The following is a 22,182-nucleotide window of genomic DNA, read 5'->3' on the forward strand; positions in this document are numbered from 1 at the left end:
CACGTTGATAACTTTAGCATTCAGAGCACCCTGCAGCACAGCATTCTCTGTGCTCCTTGCTACCAGCTCTCTCCATGAAGAGCCAGCTCCCCTCATCTGGCTAAAAATGCCATGTCCCAGTTTTATTTACCACTCTTGTCCCATTTCCATTCCCCCCAAGTTTGTACATTTCCCTTTGTACGTCTTAGCCTAAAGATGAATTTACAGATACTGCACATTTTCCTTCAAAAACAGGATTTAGTGTGTGTTTTACAAAGAAGGTATTCTGTACAGGAAAAAACACTACTGTGAAAAACTAGACACTGTACTACAAGAAAAAGTGGACAGAGCTAAGAGATTAGCCAGCTAAGCAGATAAAGTATCCTTGACCAAGCAGAAAACCAACTAGACAGAACTTCCCATCATGCATCATGAAAAAAATAAGACAAGTCAGAAGCATAAGACTCTTTCTGCCACCACTGAATAAAAACCAATACCTTTAGTTTAATATTAAATCAGGTTTATGATATCCAGCTCCTCCCAAGATGTTTCTTGTGACAGTCAAAATCACTTTGATCGGATAACAAGGAACTCAGTATTTTTTAACACTAGATAGAAAATTCAGCAACCAGGTGTCTTTGGAGCAAAAGCAAACAACCAGCTCTTAAGTAAAGAACACCAACAGTTTTCCACTCCTCAGCATTCCCTGAAATATGTCAGTTTGGTATTTGATGCTTCAAAAGCTGTTCCAAAATACTCACTCACCAGCTGTTTTGTATAACAACGTTTGTTGACTTCATTTCCAGGCAGAGGAGCCTAACCTGCATGACAAACAAGTGTAAACAAGACAATGCAAATGTAAATTAGTGATTTTGGTATTACTACAGCGTTTTATCATACCCAGTGATGGAAAGGAACAGTAGTGAAATGTTCCTGAGAAAGTGCTATTCTGAAAACTAGAAAAAGAAAAGAAAAAAGTCCAACCTGCAGGCAATATTTTCTGATGCTGGTGTAAGACAGAGGATGTGGAACAAAGATTCGATAGAGTAGCAGAAAAAAGTGATCTGGAAAAAAAAAAACAACCCAATGTTCATTATCACTTTTTACTTTGTCGTTTATACCAGTAACTGTCGTGTCAAGGAGGTGGTTTTACACTCTTTTTTTTTTACTGAAGCAAATGAGCACATAGAATGGTGCTCATGGTGTCTTTGTTTAAGGTTATCAGTGTATAGGTAGAGAAATCTATTCCTATCAGAATAATGTCTCTAAAATCAGAAGGACATTTAAAATGTTACTGAAACTAGCACAATTTGACTAAACCTAATAATTTCCAAGGGAAAGGCCTTCAATTTATGCAATTTCTTCTTTTTCTTTTTTTTTCTGATTATGTTCCAATAACTAGGAAAAGCCTGACAAGCCCTTTCAAGAAGCACTTTAAGGTCCTGATCCTGCAAACACTGTACATCCATCCAATATTAACATGTCAGTGACACCGTTCAAACTAATGAGTCTACTGTCATGTCTTAAATTACAGAGTATAGCAAGATATCTGCAATAGCAGAGTCTCAGCCTGTAAAAACTTTCTTCCTTTATATAAAACTCAATTTCCCAAATGCTAGAAGACAGTTGTTATGAACAGTGAATAAAGTTCATTCTGGTTGTTTTTTGTTTGTTTGTTTGTTTGTTTTCAAACAGCAGCATCACAGAAGTGTCAAGGCTGTAGCAAGGGAGCTGACGCAGAACAGAGAATAAAATAAAACGAAAAAAAAAAACAAAACCAAACAAAACCACAAAAAAAGAAAGGCAAAGAAAGTCAGCTTAAAGGGAAATCACAGACCAGGAGAAATACCTCCTGACAAACTGCCCGAGGAGGAAGTGGAGATACTTAAAGAGATGCTGATGTTTTCAGAGGCAGAAGTAGGAAGAAGAAAAAAATAAGTTGTGAATCTGAATCCCTGAAGGGAACATTAAGCTAAAAAAATCTATTCAAGCACATTAAGGCAGAGCTTATTTGTACATTTTGCAGCTGAAGCAAATATTCGGAACTAAGGAAGATTACTACTATTTAAAAAGTTACAAAGACAATCTCATATTGACTTGTCAAGTTAGACAAGAAAAGACAAGACCAAGAAAATGAGGATTTTACTGTTCAAGACTTCGAGCTAATGTGCTAATCACACCAACTCCTCCTCCAATTCCTTCCTCTTCACTAGAGCAACTGGCTAAGTGACAGAGTGAGGGAAGTTTCCCAAATGGTCACACTTTTTCCTGAAGGAACATTTCATTTACTGTGTGTTTTATGTTAAGTACAAGTAGTTTTATGTTAAAAGGATCCTCTAGGGCTTCTGTGATGAAAGACTCCAAGATTACCTTCTACTTCTCCCCCTCGCCCCCAAGCACTTATCTAAGAATACTCTGAGACGTGCATGTACACGAACTCCTGCCATACAGTGCACAAGAGAATCAATCTCGAGGCAGAAGAAAGGGAAATACCACCATATCTATAAGTACCAAGATCAAACTTGTTCCACAGAAATATACTATGAAATTATAAGTTCATTCCCATCTTAATTCCTCATCCCAGAATCAAATAAGTACACAAGGCATGTCTGTCTGCTCTGTACTCAAAAGTAGGACACTCTGGTGGGGAGGATGAAAGATATGGGGCCCAGGTGGTGCATCTCTCAACAACAAGGTTGAGAAGAGAGGTTTGAGAAAAAGCAGTCCTTCAGTGGATTAATACCTGGTGTTGTAAGCAGGGATTTACCTTCTAAGAACACAGGATCTCTGGAGCAAGGGCTCCTAAGTGACGATGGGAGCATGTGAGAAAGCATTAAAGAAAAAATTTTACCAAAACTCCAGTGAGAAGGGTTTTAAATTAAACATGCCAGGACAAAGCTACCCCAACCTGTAGAGATGTGAATGAGGGAGCAAGTGGTAAAGAAATTGTATAAAAAAACCCAGCAGAACAGGGAGGCTTTCACCCCATAGAAACAACACAACTTCAGGCCTATGTTAAATGTCCGTATGCCAGCACACATAGCAGAGGAACAAACAGGAAGAACTAATTCTGCAGCTATGCACAAACTGATATAGTCTTAATTAGAGACACTGTGGGATTAGAGAGCTGCAAGGGAGGAATACAGATTCTTTAGCAAAGAGTAAGCAGGTATAGAGGAGGAGTTATGGTCCAGGTCAATGACAGGATTGAATGCATGGAGCTTTGATGTAAGTTGGGTGATGAAGAGCTCAGGAGCTTATGAGCAAGAATTACAGTGCAGGCCTACACAGGGGATTAGATGTCTGCTGGAGGCTGCTAGTTGAGAAGGGGAGGCAAATGAAACCTTCTCCAGGCAGCTGGAAAAAATCTCACAGCCACAGGAGCTGTCAATCATGGGTAACCACAGCCACTGTTGTCTGCTGGACAGTCAATACAACTGATCAGAAGCAATCCAGATGTTCAAGAGACTGAGAGGAATGAGAAGGCTCAGCAGCATTACAGTCTTGGAATTCAAAGAGCAGATTTTAGCCTCTGCAGGGACCTGCTCAGAAGGATCCCATGGGAAACCTCCTATGGGAGGGTAAAGTTCAAGGTCAGCCTTATCAGAGCTCAAGAACAGTCCATCCCGCTTTGCAGAAGTCAAGCCAGCACAGCAGAAGGCCAGCAGAGATAAAAAGGAGAGCTCCTGGGTTCAGACACAAAAGGACACAGAAACTGAAAGCAGGGACACCTATTTGGAGAAATACAGACACTGCCTGCCTAGGTAGGAATAGAGTCAGCAACACTTAGCTGGAGTTCAAACCAGCAAAGGAGATGAAGGACAAGAGTAAGAGTTTCTGCATGTTCACTACTAGCAAAAGGAAGACTAAGGAGAATGTTGGCTCACTGGCTCAGTGAGGCAGCAGTTCTAGTAACAAGTAACAGGGAAAAGGCTGCAGCACTCAGTGCCTTTTCTTGCATCCGTTTTCAGTAGTTAGTCTCAACTACAAGAAAAGTGCTTATATTTGGATCAATCCTTTCCAGAGCTCTTCAGAGTGGAAATATTTTAATTCATTACCTGTCATTTACCACATACCAACATGTAGCACACAATCCTGTCACCAACACCTAAAAAATAACCCTTCCTTATTAATGTTTTCACATAAAATTTGTTTGCAAGAGCATGGTCATTGACTAGACACATACCTTTGAGTCCCATCAAAGCATTTCCAGGATAGTTTTTCATATTAAAAACTGCCTACGTTTATTAAAAGCATTTTGCAGTTCTAATGAGGTGGTCTGTATCAGCCAACCTATTGCTCAAGAGATGCATGCAATTTAGTGATTTGAATCATCTCCCATGCTGGTCTCTCACTCCCATAATCAGCAGCAGAGCCATGCTTGCACTGGCAAGTGGTCTGATAAGTCACCCAGAAAGATCAAACAAGACCGATGACAAAGTCATCCAGGGATCAGTTTTATTCCATCTTTTGATGGAGTGATGGTGACATCTGGAGAGTCACTGTCACCTTTGCTCAACATGGACATGTCCAGTAAGTCCCTAGGCTGTCAGCCATTTGCAGAACTGGATATTGAAATTCTGGAATCATGCTCAATCCTGTTCCTCCCCCATTTTCTATACTGACTATCTAGTATCACTGTAATAATTCATTTACCTACATATTCTCTTAGAAAGCATATTTAAAACCAAAAGGACAAAATCCTTCTGATCTTAATACATCCTTGCCTGGACTGTGTACCAAAATTTAGTCCCAGCACCCAGAAAACACACAGCTGTTGCAGCACTGATTCTGACAGGGGGCACTGACAAAGACTAACAAGCTTCTCCAAATGGAAAAGTTCATCCCATGTAAAATATCCCACTCCCTGACATTTGTTTTCAGAACTAATACAGCAGACAAGATATACACATAGTACATAGAAATCATGCCAACAGAGCCAGATGTGCAAATCAAAGTTTTGTACCAACATACATTTCTGACAAGGCCTAAAAAACTTTGTGGACACGGGGAGAAAGACTCAGGTTTTTAACTTCTTGTCAGTTCAGAAAGATCACTGGCCAAATAAAATGTTTTCTCACTCATCTTAAGATATTAGTAGCTTTCTTGGTTTTGACTTTTTTTTTTTTTAATTGACACATTATTATACTGATTCAAGTCTTGAAGAATGGTACAGAAAAAAATACTATGAAAGTATCTCATGATTCCTACTTTTCTTTTCAGAGAATAAAGCATTATGTCACAAAGAAGGTTTAAAATGGTACAAATTGAACTTGATATGGAAGAAAAAAAAACCACATTGGTCTTCTGAACATGGATACATCTGAACTCCAGTTTTCTTTAAGTGTTTTTGTTCACACATCTGACTGATCCTTAAAATATCAGTTCTGTTCAATAACTGGATGTCTCTGACCCTTAGAAGGAACACAAAGTCATAATTTCTGAAAATTACTGATACTGATAACATTTTCATTGTGAATAAAACCTTCACAGGTGACAAAGGTGTAGAGTGTGTTACTAAATTAAAAAAAAAACCCAAACCACCATACCCCAAGGAGTGAGGAAGAAATATTCACCATCAAAATAATAACAGCCCCTGTGAAAAATTTGGGTTACCATGAGCTTGCTGTAGCTTTCCTTCTCATCTGATGTGCTTTACATCTTACTCCTTTTTAGAGCTGCACAATAATTCCCTATACACAATGCATTTCACATGTTTGTAACGTGTTCTTTTTTCTGTTTACTGGTCCTTAAATCAGGTTGTAATTCAGATCCTCAAGTAGCATTCTTTTAATAGTTATTATTTATCACTGGAGAACCACTCATAGCCCAAGCACCTTCACTACCATCCCACACCTTTACTCCCACACGCTGCATTTTCGTTCCAGCATCACCAATAGCTCACACTGTTTATTATGCTGGTATAACTGCTGGTGGTGTTGTGTGGGAACACAATTGGTATCCCACAAGAGATGCTGGACCACGCAATGGTACATAGCTAAGTAAAAATTAAACAAACGTGGTCATTATATAATTGCTCCCACAACTAAAATGAAGAAAAAATGCAGACAGGCCTATTAGGGAAACTTCCCTGTCTGACCATCCAGAAGCCACTCTGGCAGTCACACACACCCCACCTGAGCTGGGATGGAAGCCCCTTCACAGCTGTACATCTGTCATGGTTTGAGATAGCCCCAAAAATCCAATTCCCTAGCTCCATCCCCCCTCCCACATCTCAACCCAATGTGAGATGGGTTTTTCCAGACAAAACACAAACAGACTCAGAATGGGGGAAAGGGAATATATTACAATGACTGTACAAATAAATACTATAACACATTATACACACGATCACAACTATCTCTACCATGACATATAGTATTTACAATGGATCAGATCTCCTCTCCCCTCCAAATAAAAGTCCAGGGGGGAAAGAAGGACAGATCCCTTCCAGTTTCTCAGGGCAGCAGCTTCTTCTAAGGCAGTAGGTCTCCTCATCTCATGCATGCAGCAGCTGATAGTTGGATCTCTGCCAGCACTCACGAGGGGGGTATCCCCCTCGGCCCCTTGACGCAGGCAAAGGGGTCTTCCGTGGGCTTCGTAACCCCAGACAAAGGTCGTTTCACCACGGTCATATCACGAAGATGCAGGGGGTCTTCGTGACGGTCTGGTATCTCCAGGAGATTCAAGCTCCTTGCAGGCCTCTGTGCCCTGCCTCAGGTTGCGAGCTTCTTTGTAGCTTGCAGCAAGGGAGGGCCCCCAAGGCCAACCTCCTGCACCGTCCTGGCTCAGTTCTCAGGACGACTGAGCTTCACTTCTCAGCTCCTCTCTGCAGTGCATGTTGCACTTCAAGGCTCTTTCAAGTAAGAGTCCATCATCTTCCTCCTCTCCAGGAGGTCTCAAAGGAGTTTGGGGGGGGTCTGGTATCAGTTCTTACCCCCAGAACTCCGTGGCTCTGCTGCTACTTTCTACTGCTTCCTCCAGTTCAGTTCTTATCTGTCCTGGCTCTTATCCAGAGTCTCTGGACACTGCCGCCACTGCTGCTCTGTCTCTGTAGCCCCCAACTGGGGCTGGGGGGGCCCAGGGGCCCCGAGGGGCTCCGGACCCCTTTCCTCGTGGTTCTACCACAACATGGCTACTTCTTCTCACCCCAAACTACAACAACTCTTCTCTTCCGGTGCTTGTGATATGTTTTCATTTCTGCAGGAGCGCTCATTGGGCAGAACTTCAAAACTTCCAGGGGTTTCCACCCCTGGGGGTTACCACTTTTCAGCCTCTGGGGGAAAACAAGGTTCAAACCACTACAACATCCCACACAGTCAGGTCAGGTTTCCTTACGGGCTCAGACGTCTCAATTCTTAATATAGTTTGATCTTGGCACAACAATAAAATAACAGTTTGAGTTGATGCCTCCGGGGAGGGACCACAGGCAAAGGAAACCCTGGGCTTTTATGCCCTTACTGTCCAAGCAGGTGAAAGCATGAAATCATTGGCTCCTGATGTATCTCTGAGTGTTCAGTCACCTGGCTGGGCCACAGGTCCCCATGTCCTTTGTTGTACAAAAGGTCAGCAGTTCATGGCCTCTTGCCTGGGGCTTGAGCTCAACCTATGGCTTCACACCGAGCTGCCTGCACTAAATGTATTCCCCAACAGGCCAAAACAAGACCCAAGATCCATGTTGTCAGCTCACCATAAAACCTGTGCCTTGTTAGTGCCAACACCACCACCCCATTCACCATACAATTTTACAGTCAACCTCGTGGTATGTTATCGCAAAAGAAAAGCTTTAAGTTCTTTATTATTACCGTGCTGCTCATTATAGTAGCAGGGATCAGCAGGTTTAACTACACAGTATTATTACTACTGTACTTAATGACAAAAAAATACAGGCTGAATGAAAAATCATGCACTTGTAATACCTTATGTTTCCCAGTGTTCTTGAGAAACAGCAATTCCAAGTAAATTAACAGTGTAGTAGAACATCAGCAAAAGAAAGTCGTAGACATGAGAACTAAAAAACCCGCAGCATGATTTTTGCCTGTCTCCTCTAGAGACTTCTATAGTAGACTGAGAACTCCACAGAGAGCAGCAGTTAAGTAAAACAAATGTTTACTGTTTTCCTTTCAGAACTGCTTATCATTATTAAGAGTTGAGTCAATGCTATCTACATTTAAAAGATCTTTTACCAAATACAACTAAGACTTAGCTAGTTCAAGAATTCTTTGGTGTAATACAGTTCAACACTGGAATTATTCCTAATTCCATTTTTACTTGCAGAATGCTCTTAAAACCACATTTTCAAACGTCAGTTTTACATTGAGACAATTAAGCTGAAGAACTTAAAATTGTAATTAGATTTAATTTCGACTATACTGTTTTGTCTTAAAATTTTACTTGCAGCCATGATTCCCTTCAGAACAATGTGTTTTGCGTGGTCAGAAATTAATATGTGCATTCCCCTTTATAGGTTCACTGTAATATCTCAAAGCATCCAGAAACTCAATTGCCTGGGCCTTAAAAATACACTCTAATATGGATCTAGTGACTCCTTTCCTAGGAACAGCTAACATTCACTATCTGATCCATAGCTTTGTGAGTGTAGACACTCCCTTGCTTATATCGAAGTGCTCCCACTTGCTTCAATTTGTAGCTGCTTTCTGTCACCCCGTTCAACACACTCTCAGAGGGTGCTGGTAATTCTCTCCCTTCCCCATCGTCCCTAGTTTAAACAAACTCCTAATAAACCTATATATTGTAACACCTCATAAAAAAAAAAAATTGAAAAACCCCGAGGGGTTAGATCAGAATTCAAATGTGAGTCAAAAGTTTTCTTGAACCAGTTTTACACTGATGTTATACAGCAGATTTTAGGGATAAAATACAGTCTCAGGTGTGCAACGAGTCATATGTAGTCTGACACATCTACTTAAGTAACAATATTCTGGATTTTAGGGAAAATAAAACCTATTGCTATGAGTACCTGACTACAGACTGCAGTATGACTTCATTTTTCATCTCACCAACCTACATACTCTTCTCTGCTTCATTGTTTCAGCAGCAGCTTCTTCACCTTCTCTTAGGAATTTTTTTTTTTTAATTCCCTCAGCTGACAACAACATGAGGCCTCATTTCCTACTTTTACAAAAAATATTTTCCCAAGCAGGCTATGTCACCTACAGGGGAGCAGTAATTATTGGCTATCTGTTTCTGACACCTACTTTCTACTCATAGGCAGTCCCCTACTTAGTATAATCATTCCATTTACAGATAGCCTTGGTGAAGAATGGGACTTTGTATTTGGGTTCTGTGTTTGGCATGAAGTAGGTAACATTTAAGATCCAGGCACTTAAAAGGTGGTGTGAAATCCAACTAGCCACTGCAGAGCCCATAGTTTTCAACTCATAAGCCCCAATATTTTCCTAGTCAAAGAAAATAAAAATTAAACAAATAAGTAAAATAAGTGCTAGTATGTCTTTTATGAGGTTTGAAAATGGTAAGGGATCAAATAAGAGTAATAATATCCATCTGGCTTTACAAATAAAATATACCATAAAGCTATAAGTACCATTATTTTAATTGACTAGCAGAGTGATTAATCTTCCTCTAGATACCATTTCCTGCGAGACAGATATTCCCTCCTTGACAAATATGATGCTATCGATGTGGACATACAAAATACTAGGTCTGGCAAGAAACAATAATGGATTGCTTTATAATTAATTAATATATACCCTTAGATTTGATGTATAGGAGCCAGAACTACTCAGTTGTTCTTCAAACATCTCTCACAGGATGAAGCTTTCGTACCATCCAAGTATGTCTTATGGTAAACATTAATTTATATTGGCAGGAAGCGTTGGAAGACAGCCAGCTTTTCAAATACAGGCATGAACCTCTGATACTATAGCAGCAGGTACAAAAAAGAGCAACTTTTGGGTGTTGGAATGAAGTGATATTTCTGGAGTCTTTGTTTTCCTATTTCTAACATGCACCCAATGGCATATTAATCAAGACAATCAAGACTGCTCATGGATCTCATTAGCATTTAAACTGAATTCCCCTATAGTTCAAGTTATAACTGTTTAGCATTAAGTTATATAATTTCTGATCCTGCAATATAAGTCCATGTTAATTTGTTTTGTAAAAAAGATGGAAAAAAAAACATATAGAAAATCCTCAAGAACTTCTATTAAAGCTAGGCAAAAGTATGAATTAATTTGTTTAGTAGAACTCCAAACTTTTATTCTACAAACTGGCCTAAAGGCCACAATAACTGTTAATGTCTTATTGATGGAACTATATCCTTTTGCCATGGTAATGGCTTCAGCACTTAGGAGACTATTTTTAAAACAAACCCTGACATTCCACTGTTAGATATAGTAGCCAAATTCCTATTTAATCACCTTTGTCTAGTAATTTTTAATCTTGACTTGATGTCTTCTAGGGATTTGCCCAGCTTAGAAAACACTACATGTTCACTTGACAGCCAGGAAGCTCAGACACTCACATATTAAGACCCTAATAGTGGCACAAAAATGAAAGATTTACTTTAGCAACTAACCAGCATTCCTTCTTTGGGACCCAGAGATACAGAATTCATGAGAAGGAAACAAAATTAAAACCACGAAATAGATCAACTGAGATGGAAGCATCACAGGGGTGGATTTAAGGCAGCGATATGCAAGATACTATATTGATGAGGGACCTTGCTCAAGAGGTCCCTAAATACAGATCAATTCCAATTCAGTTTGCTAGTAATTTCCCTAATTTAATTAGGGACCAATAAGAATTTTAAGTTCACAAAGATTTAATTGAGTGAAGCTTTTGAATAATGCTGGGCTTTTCAATTGATGCATAATGAATGTGAAATATAATTAACCCATTTAGCTGTTCATAACTTTCCCCATTCCTAACCAATTTTTATTGAAAAAAAAAGGTAAGAAACCATACTATGTGTTATTACACAGCTATGTACTTTAATGAATTTGCTGGTAACATTCTGTCTTTTTTACAATTGCGCTGCCAGCTTCTAACAGGGATAAACATGTGTTTTGTGACTTGGGAATTACTATCCAGTAAGGCAATGGCACAGTTTCAGATTCTCAGGCAACAGCAATCTTGCAGGCTGAAAGTTATTAGCTTATGGTACAGAGCATGGACACTTCCACTATCACACAGAAGGAAAATAATATATAGGAGAAGGTGTGCAAACCAAAAATACGCTGCTATGTCTGCTTTAGCAAGAAAGCAAAAGCAATCAATAACTCCAAAGACTAACATTAGCAAGCTTAGCATTTTAAATTGTCTTGCAATTCCTGTTTTTATTAATGCAGTTCCCTCTCTTCCTCCTCCACATATATGGTAGTAAAAGCAATGGAGGTCTTCAGAAATTTAGGCTAACAGTAAACCCAGTATTAATCTTAAGATTCAAAGTTTTAGCACTAGAATTAATAGCTATCAACCCCACAGAGAAACAGTTCCTTTTCAAAAGACTACAAGCTTCATTCAGGGAATACTTACATTGTGTTCTAGCTAATAATTTAACATTTTAAAAACAAGACTTTGAAATGAAATAAGATATTATAGCACACTAAGGATGATTTAGCAGTTCTCTAAGGAACAAACATTATACTTATGACTCTAACAGTGCGAGGTAGTGAAATTAGAAATGGAAAATTCAAACATGAATTATAAAGCATCTGTTGAAAGTATGTATATCTAGATCCTGACTCCATACAGGGAATGTGTTTCAACTTGATCTCAAAGTAAGTTTATATTATTGTGACAGAGACCCCATACAGACATCCTATGGAATGAAGTATGGAAGAATAGGAAGAAATTGTTTAATAGTCCAATTCCCAAATTTGGAAATGGAATTCCCAAATTCCCATCCACTATCACGAGCAACCTTCAGATGATACCCCTAGCAGGGAAGGATAAAACAAACTTTTCTAGACTCAATGTTATTCTGCCTTTATTAACAACATAATGCAAGCAAACATTCCCAGAGAGCTACAGCAGGAGGTGGAAAGGAATAATTCTAAAGCCACGTATGTGCACCACAAACTATGGAAAACATCAACCAAGGCAATTCAGAGGAGACTCATGGTAGTTCATAAGATACATTCTCACTTAAAAAACAAGTGGTTTGCAGTAGCATAAGGGTGTGACCAGGCAGTCTATTTGGGGACGACACAGAAAAACTGTGTTCTGCTCTTTTCACAAGCCAGCACAGTGAGGCAAAAAGGAAGCACAAGGTGCCTAGTGCTCTCTCCAACAGATTTCTTGTTAAGTAATAAAAGACATTAAGTTCAAACCAGCAGCAGCTGCTAGCCAAAACACTAAAGCAATGATGGAGCATTGCAAATGGAACCTCAGAAATGTACTGTTCCTTCATCTTAATGCTACATTATTCCATCACATCAAAAGCAGATATATCAACATCACATTTTATCTCATGATAAAACTGACAAGGCTTCTTCATCTCTCCAGTTACTTTTTAAGGCTACTTCATCCCCACATTCATGTTTGAAGATGCGGTGGGAAAAGCTTCCTCCCCATTTTGTAAGTCATCCCTTCTTTATGCAACACCTCTGCACTGTACTATGAGGCACTGTTGGAGGGAATGGGTTAAAAACCAGAGGGCCACTGAAGAGGACTTTAAATTGCTCAGGTGACTTTGCAGCTGGGAAAAAGCCCTGGAGAAACCTGTGTGAACAGCAGGCCAGTGATCCTCTAACATGGACTGAGTCTAACAGTGCCTGAGTCTCTGCTGGTGTGCTTCTGACCAGGTGCTGCTTCAGGGATACCCCTGCTGGCAAGGTAAAGGAAATAAATTTACTGTTTGCGTTCTAGCCATGGGTTTGTGGTTGTTCTGGCTGCCTGCCTGTATTGACTCAGCGACACTAGCAGGCTAAAATCTTGTCCTGAGTAATGAGATTAAAAGGCTCAATGCTGCATGACCCAAGACTTAAAATGAACCAAAAAAAAAAACCCCAAAAAACAAACTCAAAACAAAAAAAAAAATACAGAAGCTCAGCTGCTTTGTCAGTGTTCATTAATATTCAGTTTATCTAATGAAATATAACAGCTAAACAGGTTTGCAGGCAGGAGACTACAGCTTCCTTTGGCAAGGCATGCATTTCCTGTCAGTGCCATGACCCATTAACCAGCTGGGGTGAAAGCTTCAGCAATTTGCAGGTAATACAGGTAAGAGCCCAGCATGCCAACCCAGTTCTTGCTGTTTAGCTAACAGCTGGACACTAGACATTCAATAATAAATTGCAGGAAACTTTGTAAGCAACAGGTAATGTTTTGGTTTGGGTTTTTTTGTTGGTTTTTTTGGGGGGGGTTGTTTGAGTTTTTTGTTTGGGTTTTTTTGTTTGTTTGTTTTGTTTTGTTTTTATTTTTTCTTTTTTTAATTTTACAGATGAATACACCTGTTATTTGTTCCAGCTGTGTTATTCAGATTGGAGTTTACCTTCTGGGGAGGGCACGATGTCTGTGATGTGTTTCTGAAGAGCCCTTTGAATTTCTTCTGCATTTTTCCTCCTACTAACTAAGGTGTGCTGAACACCCTCTTTTGAAATCCTTTTCTTGTATTGTCTTCTGCAACAAACGGTAATAAGAGATGCCACACTTCCCTTTCATACTACATCTGAAAGTGTTACTAGGAGTACTGAACAAGCAGAAAAGAATAAATATTGATGGAAGGCTTTTTTCTCTGTTTAACCACACTTACAACACTTTGTCCCTTGCTTCATGAAAACAAATTCGGTCTACCCAACACAGAGCAAGATGAGAGCAGTCTTTCATTGAGAAAGGTGAAGAGCAACACTTTTTCCAGTGTGGTAAATAGTAGGCAGCACAAAACAAATGTGTTTCCTTCGTCTTGAACTGTTTAATTATGTGATTAATCACATTAACAGCCTTGGTAGATGAGTTTAAGCAAAATACACTCTTATTTCACTCAGAACATCTGATCAAATACCAATTCTATTTTACACTATTCTGCAATACAAAGCTGGATTTATTAAGCCTTCCTAGTTCTGGAACTTTCCTACAGGGACAGGAGTATGCTCAGCTTTGCTGGAGGATTTTCCCATACCCAGATGCTCTCATCTGCACAGTGCAGAGACACTGCACATTTTGTGTGCAGTCTTCTGAAGAACAGTGGGCCTGAACAAGTTCAGTAGTACGTGATGTACTGAGGGCTGTCAAGGGACCCCATTCACTATGAGCAAAGCAGAGCAGAAGACAGTTGCTACTTTTTTGTATGAGAGCTTCAGAGCAAATACTGCAAAGCATGCAGCAAAACCAGGCTAAGTACAGAGTGCTAGTTGAGGACTAGCCACTTGTTATATTACAAGGTCATTTCCCTTCTGTCCTTTCCTTTTAAAATGGAGGCAAGAAAAAAAAAAAGAAAAATATGAATTGAGAAAGAAGAGAGACATTCAGGTGTTCTAGAAATGCAAACATAGCAGCTTTGAGAAAGCATTTCTGTATTTAAACTGTGACAGAATGATGAGGTGAGTCCTACAGGGGATAGAGTCATGTGAACCTCTAAGCTGAAGAGCTTTAAAAGATTCCAAGAGAGATTGATTAAAAGATATAGCTATTTACAGAATAGACTCTGTATAAGAAACTTGAGTAAAATGGGAGAATTCAGATGAATATCAGGAATGCAAACACAAACCCACAAACCTTTAATCTGAGTATGTTTATATATCCACTAGGAGGCTAACCAGTTGTGGGGGTTTTGTTTCTTTTTTTAAGCACTATTAAAAGACTAAGGATTCAAATTAGCAGTTTCATAGTGAAAAAAGCAGACAGAATATTTAAGTTACATGATAAAGATCAATGTAATTCTCAACTCTAGAGCAAGCCATCATATCAAGAAATAAGGAAAAAGTTCAAAGTAGAAACAGTGAATTGAGATCATTCAGCCATAAAAGTGGCAGAAGGAGAAGGAAGAAATATATTTTAAGACTGGTAATAAATAATACAGAAATAAGCATGAACAAAATAGAAAGTAGGCTACACTGTGCAAAAAAACCCAACGAAACATAATAAGGGGATCATTATGACAAAGAAAAGAACTTCAGATAGCATGTTTTTACTTTCAGTAAACATCTGTAAAATAATGACCTTTGCTAATCATTATTATTTTTTAAATAAACACTGCATACCTTCTTGCCCTACTTCCTTCTTTAACTGTTGTAGCGTCAAGTTACACCTGAACAATTTTTATTTTCCAATCAGTAAAATTTTTTCCCCTCTCTTACACTTGTCTCACATTTTAGATGCAAAATAGATTGCCCATGTTCTGGTCTGTTTAGTCATCTCTCAAGAAACAGCCTGCAAAGGCACCACATAGCAGACCAACATTTAGGAAACTGCCACAGCATTACAGAGTCAGAAGCTTTGTTAGATGTCCCATTCTCTTGCTCTCTATTCTGTGAGTATTTCACTGCCCACAGACATTTCCTTCCAGAAGATGTATCTGATGGGAATGCAATTGTAAAGGGGAAAAGAAACCCATTTAAAATGTACTATGCCTCTCTGATTATAATTAGATTTGCACATGTAGAAATCTAAATATGATGCATATGTCTCTGCATCTCTACTCCCACGTGTGTGCCCATGATAGTAGTCAACCTTCACAGAATGTGTGTGTGATGAGAATGTGTAGCATCTGTCAGATGCTCTACAGTTTAGCTAAATGAATATTCCTAGGAGCAGGCCCAAGAAGAAAGAAGCCCTAAAATATTTTCAGGATGCTTGCCTGATGTATCTAAGTCTTCTCAGCTAAACATGGTTAGGTTTTCAGTTCTCTGCTGACTGAACAGAGGAAAAACTGTTCAGGGAGGATGAGCCATTCTTCAGTTCAAAACAAAGCAGATAAAAGCTTTAAGTCCTATCAGTGAAAGATCAGATCGAAAAATTACAAGTTCATTACATCAATCCCTGCAATTTCTCTTTTAGGGAAGGTAGGAAAAAAAAGTCACAGTCGGGACTTTCCAGTTTTCACCATCCATCTGTTATGCTGCATTTTTACTTTTAACTCCCATTTAAACGTATAAATTAAGTTACAAGTATACATTTTGAAGTCAGAGAAGCACTAAAAATGCCACAAAAAAGATAGATTAAAAAAAATTTTCAGCTAAGTACTGCTGTACCATATCATAAATTGATCTCAAAAAGAGAGATTGGCCTCTGAAGTAGGCTGTTCTTGAAGTCAGCGATGTTCCCACAAGAACATGCCCCATTAAAGAAAAATACCTGAATGATGTTCTTAGGCCAGAATCAATTTTAGATGCACAGATGTGTTTCCTCCATGTTTATACACAAAATGAAGACAGGATCAATTAACTGAGGATTTTATTTCTTCCTCCCTCACTGTTATTTTTTAACCTAATGCTTAGCCACACTGCTATAGCTAGAAACTTATACTGAAGGGTTGGGTTTGCTTGTGTCTAAGTGGCACAACTGGATCCCAGCACAAAAGACTGACCTTCCAAGTCCAGCTAGTTCTGAAAATGCACTATGTTGGCATCCCACTCATTCCCATCACAGGAATTCCAGCACATACTTGAAACCAGTGCACAACTGTTCCTTCAAATTGATCCTAACAGTAATACTATGGTATTATTCAGCAGATGGCAAGTGAAAAAATGAAAAATAATGCTTATAAATAACGCTTCAGAGGTTTAAAGTGAAGGTTATGTTACACTAAGGGTGGTATTTACACAGTGAAAAAAAAAAGGAAAATAATACCTGTTTAAGTTAAATATTTTGGTGTTAAGCTTTCTCTCAGGTTAGTTTTTTGGTGGACTTTTTTATGGCACTTCATGACACAAGCTAAAAAGAATTAGCTTTTGTAGCTGCTGTTGATAAAGACAGATGCACACTTGCAAATACAGGTAAGAACTGACATTCATACTGTACTTTCATGAGAGCGAGACACTAACTAGACAGTGGTCTGCATAAGAAAATCCCATCACATTTAGTTGAGCCACAATAGAAGTGAAAATAAAATTCTCTTATTCAATTTCATATCGAATTTTCTTTATTCATACTAGAATAAAGGTCTGGGAATTTTGATAACATTTTTCACTCAAATAGGATAATATAGGTCTTAAGGGAATGCAAAATTCAATTACATGCACGTTGGAACACAATTCTGATGGCAAGAGCTGCAGAAGCAAATAAATACAGCCTCTCCATCCCCTGCTTGTTACTTTGTCAGTCACCATGGTCAAAATACCTCCCTTTCCTCCCTTGAACTGTGTTCATTGACTGATCCAGTACTAATAATGACACATGAAAAACTTTCCTCCTCTTCCTCAATGTCCATGAGAACAAGAATCTAAGAAAGCTCGTTAATCACCTAATAAAAATGGCAACAAAAATTATGCCTGTAAGTGACTAATAAAGACTTTGTGCTCACATCTCTCGGAGGCCCAAATGTCACAACAATTCCAACACATCTCAGAGTTTCCAGATGTCTTACTGTCTGTGTATACAAACAAGTACATAAAGCAATATACTCTTTTGGTTCTTTCTTTCCAGCAGCTTTCTCAGTTTAAAACCAAGAATATTTCTTTCCCAACAAAAACGTTTCAAAACTGCAAGGGCACACAATAAATTACAATAGGATAGCATGGGCTAAACTTTGCTAGATGATAGGATAAGATAGGCTTGTTTTGTTATTGCTTATTGGCAGCAATTCAAATACGATTCAATTCAGATACTATATTGCTACTTTGCAAAGAAGTTTTGTATGGATACATTTGTTGCCCTCAATTTTCTTGTTGGTTGTTGAAAACAGCCTTATTTTTGTTCTTTGGTGTTACTTTAGAGAACTGAACTCTTTTTTTTCTGATTAATGAACATTAGCTACTATCCTGAATAGGGAAGAGGGAGGGAGAAGCATGAGGCACACAATAATAAGAATCTTATAACCCAAAATGAACACTGGATAAGGGAGCATATTCTTCTAGCCAGGGTGGGAAAATTGTTAGTTTCCACTAGCATCAGGAATGCTTGAAGATGGTAAATGGCAGATACTGAAGTCCAAACAGCATACAGGGACAAATACAAGTCCTCCTTTTGTAGTTTAAGAGCTCATTTGAGCATGTAGTTGTATTCAGGCAAAAGGGATACTTGTTTATAGAAGAAGGGGTGGGAGGGAAGTCACATAAACCAGTTCATTCAATCAGGCCAGAAGACAGAACTCAAAAGACTTCTTGCCTAATGCATAGAGAATATTTTAGCCATAGAGGCTGGCCCTGCCTTTTATGGGAACTTGATTTAATCAAGTAAATTTCCAAATCTTGAGGAACTTCCTTCTTTTTCCACTATCTCAGTTATTAAAGTACCTGAAGGAAGACTAGTATCTCAGTTAAAGGGAAGCAGGGAAAATCTGAAATTACATACAGAACCCATCCTACCTAACAAGCCAGCCTTGTCCAACACATTGCTATTTTCAATCACCCATATTACTTATATCGTAGGAACCATTGAAAGCTTTATCTGTGGATCAGTTTGTGACTACACAACACACTGGACAACATAGCACGATAAGTTCCTGCTACAAAGTGCTTTCCACCTTTTTATTACAAGGTGCTTTCCACCTTTTTATTACAGACACAGAAGGTAAATACTAAAATATAGAACTTTCTTTTCTCCTGTAAGATATTTATAACTATTCATAATGGAACCAAATTATTCTCCTCCCAACTCACAAAATCCTTGGCCACCTCCCCACTGAGCAGCACATTCCAACATAATAGAGCCACTGATATATAAAAAAAAGCCATGCCTCCACTTCAGCAGTAAGCATAAAAACCCCAAAAAACACGTTCACCTCTACCTGCTGTCTTAGAATCAGAGTTCTACTTCACCTGCTAGTGTTAATAAGCATCAAAATGCATAAATTGCACAGTGGATAATGGTTTTTTTTTTTTATCAGTACAAAGGAACAATTCAATACATAGGGGGTGGGGAGGTGTACTGGTGTAACAGGAGTTACTCTAATGCCTTTGGAGTAATACATTTCCTTGCTACTTCAAACATAAAAGAGGATCCCCAATGGAAGAGCTGTGAAAGACTTGCAGTTTGGTTGGCAAGGAGGTGAGCTCTCAAACCCATCTTTGCAAGTGCCTCCTCAAATTCAAAAATATGCTGCGATTGCTGGCAAAGCATTTTCACTTTGCCTGTGTGTGGGTAGCAGCATGTGTGCACTGTAATTTTCTCCAAATCTCAGCAGAGAAACATGTACTTGATCCTAGACCATCTCAGTTGTACTACCAGCAGCCCCCAGTCCCTTTAATAAAAAAAGCACCAAAACCATATGCCAGACTAAACTGGTTCTTTCCTAGAATTATATTAAGAAAATTTAAATATAACTACCTCATTATTATGGATGCAAAACGTTTTAGACCATGAATGTGTTTGAAGAGTCAGGTGAGTAGCCTCAGGAAGACTACTGAGCTGCTGGATGAAGTCGGAGCAGGGACAGAACACTGGGAGCAACTGTATGAAAGTGTGCTGACACTTGTGATTGACCTGTTTGTCAGTATATTGTCCCTCACACTGTAGCTCAAACTTGCATCAAGAAGTCATGATCATTCCTTTCAGCAAAAGTAAAACCTAAGACACTTCTCAGAGAAATTACAATATTCATAAAGCAGAAAAATCAGTATAAATGCTGTTTTTCTCTACCACTTTAGGAAATAAACAATGGATTACCAATGGAATGGGACTGCGGTGCCAAGTTCAGAGGTTTGGTTTCTACAGCTTGTGCTTAATATTATAACTTATACAAGTTACTAAAAACATCAGCATTTAGATAGTCAAGATTATCACATCTGTCTAGTCATATGATAAGGATTATGAACAAATGCAAATTGAGATCCTTGGGGTTTTTTTAATAGCAGTCAGAAGAAGCCTATAGGACCTACAATTCCTACTCACATAGCAACCACATAGGGCAGGAACCAAACAGGGAAAATTTTTGAATGTGTTAATTATGGCACTGGTTACCTAAATCTTTTAGAAGTTCTGTTAAATTAATGTCTGCTTGACTGAGGGCTATGTCACTTTTTGTTTTTTGAAGATGGAAGAGTTGTATGTAAATTCTTAACTGAAGGGAGCCATGAGCAGGCACATCTTTTGGGGATGCTCTCTGAGCAGCTTATGCTTCTGAAGGACTACATATTCAAAGGAAAACAAAGAAGTCTATTTTGGAATCACACTCCTAATAAGAGCAAAGAAAAAAAAAAATCAAACCACAGTGCAGCATCATAAGCCTTATCCTAAATAGGAATATTAAACTGGGAATACAGGAATAGTCACCAACTATCACAGGTCACTTCCTTCATCACGTCTTAGTTGATTAGGCTTTTAATTACTTGGTTTAGCCTTAGATCAAGGAAACATACAAATTGCTACCTTCTACTTTTAATTTAATTTATCTGCTTATTCTCTCCTCATTCCCTACTACACCCTACACTGTCATAGGCCTTAAAAACAGATCCTAAGCATCATAAAAAAGGTCTTCCACTTCAAAGACTTCTCCCAATTCCTGGAAAGTGGTGCAAAAAAAACTTTCTTTGTGCTCTTATTCCATTAAGTCTTACTAATTCCCTTGATTAGTCATAGCAGTATGAAAAATGCTCATTATGCACATTTACTTTGTAGTGTTGTGGGTTGTACTCTGGCTGTGATAAAGCTTGTTTTATATCTTCCTTCACCCAAGTGAATGTTTAAGTTCTTTTTAATGGTTTACTTGGCACTTGAGCTCATATAAATATTTCATTAGAATATAGTATGAGAGACATTCTGGCAATCCCCTTTAAAATATGCTAATTATAAGAGCACTGTCAGGTGAGAAAGGGAATAAAAAAACCCCTTGCAGTCATCTCAGCTGTTTTACAATTCTACTTAGAAACACATCACAAATTTTCTAAAAGAATATGATGCTGCTGCTTAGTGTAATTTTTTAGGATCACCCACCATACCGAAGAATTGTTTCTCAGAAACTATCATTAATGTTTTAATGTTATGATAGCCTTTGAGCTTTCTACTACCAGGCAAAGCATTTTGGCTTTAGAAAGGCAAGACAATAATTCAGATACCTTATTTTCTAAGATATGTTTTAAAAGTGATGTGGTTTTTTTGACTTTGTACTGACTTAGGAGCTTTGAAGAAGATATCAAAATGAGATTTTTGGGTCAAAAACTTTCAGTAGAGAGCTTTACACTTAATCATAACACTTTCTTAGGTCTACAGATTTGTTCCTTTGGATTACCTCTATAAGCACTCCATAAGTAAAATAGCAGAGACTGCTTAGTCACTGCTACCATATAGCAGAAGACATTCCCCATTATCCCAGCAAGCAGCTTAATTAAACTTATTTCTCCCTGAGTTCCAAAACAAACTAAAGATACAGACAGTCAACTCAAACAGCCACGACCTTGAATAAGGAAAACAGGTCTTTGTGCGAGACAGAAAGGTACTCACCTAAAGGGAAGAGAGAGAGAAGAAACTAAAAGGTATCTCACTTGACTTCAGTATTTTTCAGGAAGTGATCTACTTTTTACTGTAAATGCCTGACACAAACTTTTCCCACTGTCATTATCGTCTCCAGTCGCTCATTTCAAAAGACACAATCAGGATGTGAAGCAGAGGAGACAGAAAAGTAATTTTACAGTTTGTTTCGTGATTAAACAAAAAATTCACTGAAGTAACTAAGTTAAGCTTTCCAAGACCCCCATTCCGTGATTAAAATAGCTTTAAGTAAGAACACTTTGTACAGCTGGAATCATTTCAGATATTTAGGTAAACTAAGTCCCTGTCTCACAAATTGGGATAGTAATTATAAAAAATTTGTCTTTTAGGTAATTCAACCCAAGGTTATGTCTCATTTACTCCACTTTCTTTTTTCCCCTTAAGTGATGTACATGAGGAAACATTACTTCTGTAGTCTATTATTATTTATGAATCCATAAAGTGGATCCAGTTACAATAAAACAGGGAAAGACTGAAAACTTAAGAGTTTTTGTTTGGGGCATTTTGTTGTGAAGGTTTAACAATTAGTCCATGGTCTCTAAGTACTATTTCAGGAAAAATGGCATTTCGCAGTAAATAGCATTGTTACATAGCAAAGGTTTAGGATCCCTACAAATAACTTTTATTCAC

Source organism: Corapipo altera, unplaced genomic scaffold (assembly GCF_003945725.1).
Source record: "Corapipo altera isolate COAL_440 unplaced genomic scaffold, ASM394572v1 74, whole genome shotgun sequence".
In the NCBI taxonomy this organism is placed as follows: domain Eukaryota; kingdom Metazoa; phylum Chordata; class Aves; order Passeriformes; family Pipridae; genus Corapipo; species Corapipo altera.